This window comes from Balaenoptera physalus, assembly GCF_965194825.1.
Source record: "Balaenoptera physalus genome assembly, chromosome: 10".
NCBI classification, from domain to species: domain Eukaryota; kingdom Metazoa; phylum Chordata; class Mammalia; order Artiodactyla; family Balaenopteridae; genus Balaenoptera; species Balaenoptera physalus.
Window position 1 is genome coordinate 110,040,756 of NC_138889.1, and position 7,483 is coordinate 110,048,238.

Sequence of the window (7,483 nt, forward strand, 5' to 3'; positions counted from 1 at the left end):
GGGTTCCGGGGGCATGGCTGCCGTGGGTCATCACGGGCAGGGACGGGATGTATCTTTACCGCGATGGAGCACGTGCTGGAGGCTTTGCCTGCGAGCGAGCCAGCATCCCTTCTCCCGTCTTTCCTACCCCCGCCCCCCTTCATCAGGCTAGAGGCGGAAATCCATCACCCCACTGATGAGCTGGGTGGTCCTTGGCCAGCTACCGAGGACCCTCAGTTTCCTCATCTGTAAAATGGGGTTGGTGATCTTGCATCCCCATGTTGGGATGTTGGGAACGGGAGCTGAGGGCGTGCGTGGAAGCGTTTGGGACGTGCCCGGCCTGGGGAAGAGCTCAAGAAATGGTGCCTGTTTCATCCAGTTGCTTTTCTTACTGATTCAAGAAGCCATCACCTGGCCTGGGTGTGGGGGTCCCTGCCCCAGGGGGGAGGGTGGTGGGAAGGTCGTGAACAGGAAAAGTGTGTTCAGGGAATCCCTTCTAGGCATCACCAAAGGGCCCTGAGTTTGGAGGTGACAACCAGAGCAGTGAGGTGGCCACAGTCACGGACACGGACGCCAGGTACCCAGGTCCACAGCCAAGGCTGCCCGTTACCAGCTGGGGCCCCAGTTTCCCCAAATGTGAAACGCAGGCGATGCTGGTGGCAGCTGCTCGTGGGGTGGTTCTGTGGATTAAATGAATGAGTGTGTGTGTGACGCAAGACACAGCATCCAGCAAATGCATCTTGGTGTTTATTAATACATAACTGTGTCTTCACCATCTCGGGGCTGGTATCACGGTGCCCAGAGGCCAAGACAGAGGACACAGAAGTTGATGGGGAGTTTGTCCCTCATGAGCCCGAGGTCAGTGATCCACGCAGGATTCTTCTTGGAAGTAAGTGATCCAGAGGTCAGAGCAGGAAGCTCTCAGGAAGTTTTGTCCCTCCAGCCGCTATCTCTCTGGGCTCCGGGCACTTCCTGCCACTTCCTTCCCAGGGGAGCAGGCCGGGAAACCAGAGCTGCTGGCAGGAGGCGTGGGCCGTTTCATGCACCTTGGGATGAGAGCGAGGTACAGGTGAGGGCATTGTTCCGGAGCACAGGTGGGGATAATGCGTCCTGACAGCCCGGAGGATGGGCCCCTGGCAGCCCCGCCAGCCTGGCTCGAGCCCCAGGGCGGCCCTTGTGGGCACCCGAGTTACAACACGTCCTGTGAATGCTCTGGCCTCTTCATGTGTTTCCAGCTCTGGCGACTTGGACACACCTGGGAGCGGCATGGCCCATTCACCAAGCGCTTTGGCGAAGGTCACCATCAGCTGGGGACAGAGCGCGTATTGTCAAGGGCGCCAGTCCAGCCTTTGTGCCCGGCTGGCTGCCCCAACCACAGGAATTCCTCGAGCTCACCCTCGTTCACACCAGGCAGGCACCCACTGCCACCGGGGTTGGCCTCCCTCCCTCCCTCCCTCCTTCTCTCTCTCTGATGCTACCTTCAAGCCGGAGGCTGAAGCCTTGGCCAAACAAGCCTCACCCACCATTTTCCACAACCTAATTGCCGCGCTGTGTCTGTGATGGGCACAGACCCAGGGCCCGGTCCTGCCAAGAATTTCCCCGTGTGAATACCTGCACAGGGCATCTCCTGTGGGAACCGGGAGTCACCCAGGGCCTGGCGTTTGTCCCCGGCTGTCTTGTGACATTAGGCAGATCAAAGCCCCATTGTCAACAGTTGTGTTCGCTCTGTTCGTCCGCTTGGAGCCTGTGTCCTGGGACTGCCCTTCCCTCATCTCAGACGCAGGGCGGGAGCTGACCCCCGGGACCCGGCTCCCGTTCCAGCTCCAGCACTCCTTCTGGAAGGGGTCCCACCGAAAGTGAATTGTCTTTCCTGAGTCTGAGGCCAGGCACACCCTGACGAAGAATGAGAACTCGGGACAGCCCAGCTCACCCAGTGTCTTTAGAGCAACAAGCTCCGACTTGGCTCTACACGTAGCAGCTCAGAGGGGGAGAAGAATGTCACCGATGCTGGAATCACTCCTGGAGCTGGCGATGGGGGAATGGCAGCAGGAAGGGGCTGGGGGCGGCCGCCCCGGCTCAGCACCCCTTGGAGAGCAGGCAAGGAGGAAGGAACAAAAGTACGGAACACAGACCGGTAGGAAGGCGTCAGATCCTCCCAAGTCCCACCATTTGTGTCCAAAGAGGGGGCCAATCAAATGATTCAACCACCCGAGTGGCAATGTATGAGCTCGAGGGATCTTGTCACATCTCACGGTCTGTAGATCCATTGGTATGGGCTGCCTGTGCACGTGCTGAGCTGGGGGAGGAAAGGGTGCCCTGATGGATTAGTAATGTCTGTCCAGGAGCCAGTCTCTTGGTGACGGTGTGTGTGCCCCGGATCTGCCATCTCTTCTGTGTTAGTCAGGAGAAGCTAGGTGTTGTTGCAATAACAAATAAGCCTCCAAATCTCAAAGGCTTCATGCCCCAAAGGTTTGATTTTCTCCCACACAGAATCCAAAGGGAAGGGGGCAACTTCTCAGGGCATCTGTCCTCCCTGTGCTGAGTCTGTATCCAGGTTATTTCACCTCAGGGTTCTGCCGGAGGATGGACACACGGGGCTCTTCGCAGCCTCAGCCTGGAAGTGACTTGGTACTTCGACTCACTTATTATCCAGAGCTACTCCTGTGTACTCTGCCCTCCCTGCTCCCTGGAAGTGCAGCGAGACTCTGGGAGGGCGGGGTGTGAATGGGATCCTGCCGGGTGTAGAACGTGGTCCCTGCCACACACGGTAAGGTCCAATCTTCTTTTAGAGACGAGGGGAACGGTACCTGGGCAGGGAGGTGACTTGAACTGATGGAGGGAGCTGGCAGAGATCACAGTGTTTACCAGCCTAACTCCTGTGCTGGCATTTTTTGGGTGGATCACAGTGCCACACTGTCTAGATACCCCTTTCCAGGCACTGCTCATCTGTCACTCTGTGAATTCTGTCACCCAGAGGTTCCTTCTCTTACTGGGAAGTCCATTGGAGGGACCATGGGCCTTGGCTCACTACTGATGGGTGCATCCCCCAGAAGCACTGTGTCCTCTCCAGTCAGTGCGGCATGACTGGGTGAAGGGCAAACCATAGGTGCCCAAGCTCCTGGAAGCACGAGGCCTGCCCCTCGGCTAAGCGACCTCCCTTGTTCTCCAAAGACCACAGGAGCCGTACTCACATTTCGTATCTGTTACTGGACAGGAATCTTTCTGAGTCTAATGGCTTACACTCAGAAAGATTCTATAGCCAATTACTATAGCCAGTCAGTCAGAAGAAACTTTCTGAGTGTAAGTGGTTTATGCATTTGTTGAGAAGCCCAGGGATTTCAGCTTCAGGTATGGCTGAATCCAGAGGCTCAAATGATATCATCAGAACTCAATCTCACTTTCTTCATTTCTCATTTCTGTCTTCCTCTGAGAAGGCTCTAATATCTGGGCGGGCTCTGATTGATTTGATTGGGGTCACATGCCCATTTCCAAATAAACCACGATAGCCAGGGGGATAAGAAACACTGATTGATAACACCGGGTCTGGGGAACATCCTTTGCACCTCTTGAACCTCATGGACTGAGAGAGGCTTGCACTGGGAGGGGCACCAATGCACAAGAAACAGTGCACTGTGATGCCCCGTCTATTAGCAGGGGCACACGTGCCAGGGTCTTCCACGCTGGAGAGGTTGGAGAACATTCTGCATCCAGGGCAGAATTGGGCATGGTTGCCCAAAGAGGCTGGTTAGGCAGAACTGAGGTCTGGCCAGGTGTGATATTGTGATTTTTAATAAGAAATATATATTTGGCCTTTGTCCCATTCCTGGTACAGAGCCCCTAAAGCCCTTGGAATTTCCTGTGAAGAGAGCATAAAGGTGTCTTTTGTTATGTTAATAAGGTGGTTTTGGGAAATTACCTAAGGATGGAGGCTGGTTGTCAGAGGAGCCAACCACACGAACAGAGGTGAAAACTTTCAGTCCCCCCTCCAGGGAGGGGAAAGGGGCTGGAGGTTGAACCCATCACCAATAGCTAATGATTTCACCAGTCATGCCTGTGCAATGAACCCTCCAGAGAACCCCAAAAGGACGGGGTTCCAGGAGCTTCCGGGTTGGTGAACATGTGCAGATTTGGGGAGAGTGGTGCTCGGAAACGTGGAGGAGCTCCTCGCCCTTCCCCACACCTCGCCCTGGGCATCTCTTCCATCTGGCTGTTCCTGTTATGTCTTTTTAATAATAAACCTGTAATCTAGTAAGTAGCATGTTTCCCTGAGTTCTGTGAGCTGCTCTGCAAATTAATCGGACCCAAGGAGGGGGTTGTGGGAACCTCCAAACTATAGTCAGTCGGTCAGAAGCACAGGTGATGACCTGGATTTGCTATTGGCCTCTGAAGCAGGGTCAGGGGCTCTTGTGGGACAGAACCCGTAACTGTGGGGTCTGTGCTATCATCTCCAGGTCGGTAGTGTCAGAACTGAGTTGAATTATAGGACTCCCGGCTCGCGTCTAAGAATTGCTTGGTGTGAGGGAACGACCCACACATTAGGATTGATGTCAGTATCTTAGCTGGAACCAGAATCATACCAGGAAAAACCTTGAGAGTCAGCCTAGGGAGATGAAGTTTATCCTTCAAGCAGTAGGACCCACTGAAGGGTTTCAAGCACATGGGTCTGTTCTGATTTCTGTTGTGGACAGAATTCGACGGCTGCTCTGGTGTGTAGTATGGGTTGGACAAGGCAAGATGGCCAGAGGTAAGGGGGTTGTCCTAATACCTGAATTGGGGCTGATCAAGCACACATTAAGCTCAGAGCTAGGAGTGGAGCTTAGCTTAGCTAGGAGCTGGGGCAAGCAGGAGACGAAGGGAGTGGGGGAGGGTTCGGAGAATCACCAAGCCCTAACTTTGAGAATATCAGCTGTTCCAACCCCAGACAAGAAGTGGGAAGGAAGCAAAGAAAGCACAAGTTTTTCACAAAAGGCTCTGTATTGATCCATCCACTATATGCAGCCCTTCAGTCATAGCCTGATGACTCTTACTTTACACAAAGTGATGACAGATTTTTAAACTTCTGTTTCTACTCAATAGTAAATTAGGGACTTATAAATTGGCTGTGTGTGTGTGTGTGTGTGTGTGTGAAAGAGAGAGAGAGAGACAGAGAGCGAGATTTGGTAGGAGAAGAGCAGGAAGGGTAGCAGCTGAGATGAGATAAAGAAACCCTATGAACTCACTGGGGCCACTTGGTGCGGGGCAAATAGTTTTGCATAAATCAGTAAACCCTAGAGAAGCATATCCCATTCGAGGGTGGGAAATTGTCATTAGCAGGTGTTGGCAGTTGCTGCCTTTGGCCACTTTGACAGGGATGCACCTGGCTTTCTGTCTGGGTCTCCTCTGCGGACACCCCCTCATTCCTGAGAGCTGCACCGTCACACTGCTCCCCTCTGCCCACGGATGCCACACCCTGCCAACCTGATGTGTGGGCTGCCCAGAGAGGAGCCCACAGACTCCGTGGGATGGGTGGGGGGGTCCTACCCAGAAAGCATGGGTAGCTTCGCCCATGGGTGCACTTTTGCTGGGATCCTGGCCTCACTGGCTGCAAGCCTGGCTGGGCTCCAGACCCCACAGGGGACGGTTGTATAAGCAGCAACTGGACATCCAACCCCAAGGCCTCCTGGGAACACCAGGTTTTGCTTACGGGAGAAAAAAGGAAGGGAAGGGGCAAAGCCTACTGGTCCTGGGTCCCTTCCCACTTTCATCTAAAGTGAGTGAGGGCAAGGGGGTGCTGGGTCTCCACTCCAGTACACGTGTGCACATTAACAGAGGCTCCTGGAGACAGATGCTGTTATGGGCTAAGTTGCATCCCCCCAATTTCCTATGTTGAGGTCCTAACCCCCAGCACTTCACTATGTGACCGTACTTGGAGAAAAGGCATTTAAAGACATAATTAAGGTAAAATGAGGTCACTAGGGTGGGGCCCTAATCCCATAGGACTTGTGTCCTTATGAGAAGAGGAGATCAAGACACAGACACACATAGAGGGACAACCCTGTGAGGACACAGGGAGAAGAGGGCCATCTACACTACGAGGAGACAGGTCTCAGGAGGAACCGGCCCTGCCCACACCTGGATCTCGGATTCCAGTCTCCAGGACTGGGAGACAATAAGTTTCTGTTGTTCAGCTGCCTGGTCGATGGGACCTTTTGAAAGGCAGCCCAAGCTGACGATACAGATGCCTGGTTGCAAAGTAGGGAGTCTGCGGAGAGGCTCCAGGCTCAGGCCAGGGGAGAGCGAGTGCTGGGGACACAGGGACGAAGCAGGCAGGACACTCAGAGGCAAATGCCCGCTACCTGCAGAGCTGATGAACAGCGTGTGTGCTGGGGACTCTGTGACGGACCCGCCTGGCCTTGGGCCAGATCACAGAGAGGTCAAAGCCACACTGAAGATTCCAGAGATTCCCGCTTTGAGGGCCAGCAGCGGCCATGGATTTGCACGGCTTTAGGAAATCTGAGCCACGCCTCTCATGCACTTCCCAAGCGCCCCCCTCTGTGAGGCTCCCCATTTGGGTGCCCAGGACCCCAGAACACAAATAGCAGGGACCGCATCCCCAGTTTACTTGCTCCAGGCCTGACCCCGACGCAGGTGTGCACTTCTGCATCACCTGTAACCATCACTGCAGCCTGGGACAGACGTTCTCACCCCGATATCCAGAGCCTGGGAAGGTCCCGGGAAGCCAGGGCCACACAGCTGTTGGGTGGCATGCCTGGGATTTGAACCCACATATCCACCTGAAGCCCAGGCCCCCGGCCACTCAATTCCTGGCTGCGTGTGGACATTTAGCAAAGGGCAGTTCTTGGCCACTTTCGAAAGACTCCATGCGGGTTCTGGTATGGGACCCTCTGCAGCTCCAGACCAGGCCCCGTACATCTCAGCTGGTCCCCTCTACCCCCAGCGTTGGGGCCTGGGCTTTGGGGCACCAGGGCCCTGACACAGGGAGAAGGTGTGGGGTTCAGGGCCTGGGGTCTCCAGGATGGCCCCTCTGCTGGCCGTGAGGCCTAGCTTGTGTTCTCTGAGGGCCCACAGGGCTGGGTCCATGGAAACAGTTCTGGCCTTCTGTGTGCCCTGTTCAGACACCCCAATCCCCATCGTGGTATAAGTGGCAGTGAATTGTCCTGCATTCTGGAGCCATGGCCACCTGCCCCTCCCTCTTGGGCTCCCTGCTTCTCCAGAGCAGGCCTTGGATTGGCCCCGTGAGGACTCTGAGCCCCTGCAGACACCGGGGGGCAGGCAGAGCTGTCAGGACCCCCAGTGGAGACTGAGGCCGCCCTTCCAAGCCTTCCAGCCCTGCCGGCCAGGGAGAAGGGCCAGAGCCACCACCCCGTGGGTCACGCAATCACGTCGCTGAGCATCCCCGACCGGGGCTCTGCATGGCCGGCATCAGCGAGGGGGCGCCTAGGAGGGCTGGTCCGGGAGGAAGGGAAGGCGGTGGGTTGAGTGAGTGCCTGGGATCAAAGTCACA

At 55.5% G+C, this 7,483-nt stretch overlaps 1 long non-coding RNA gene across 1 annotated transcript; it reads right to left on the reverse strand.

The window, feature by feature from the left end:
• Window positions 1-706: 706 nt before the first annotated feature.
• LOC309668337 lies at window positions 707-7,158 on the reverse strand. The gene is made up of 2 exons (XR_014268193.1): window positions 1,591-7,158; window positions 707-1,025 (listed from the first exon to the last, which is right to left on the reverse strand). It is a non-coding gene; the product is annotated as an uncharacterized lncRNA (long non-coding RNA).
• Window positions 7,159-7,483: the final 325 nt, after the last annotated feature.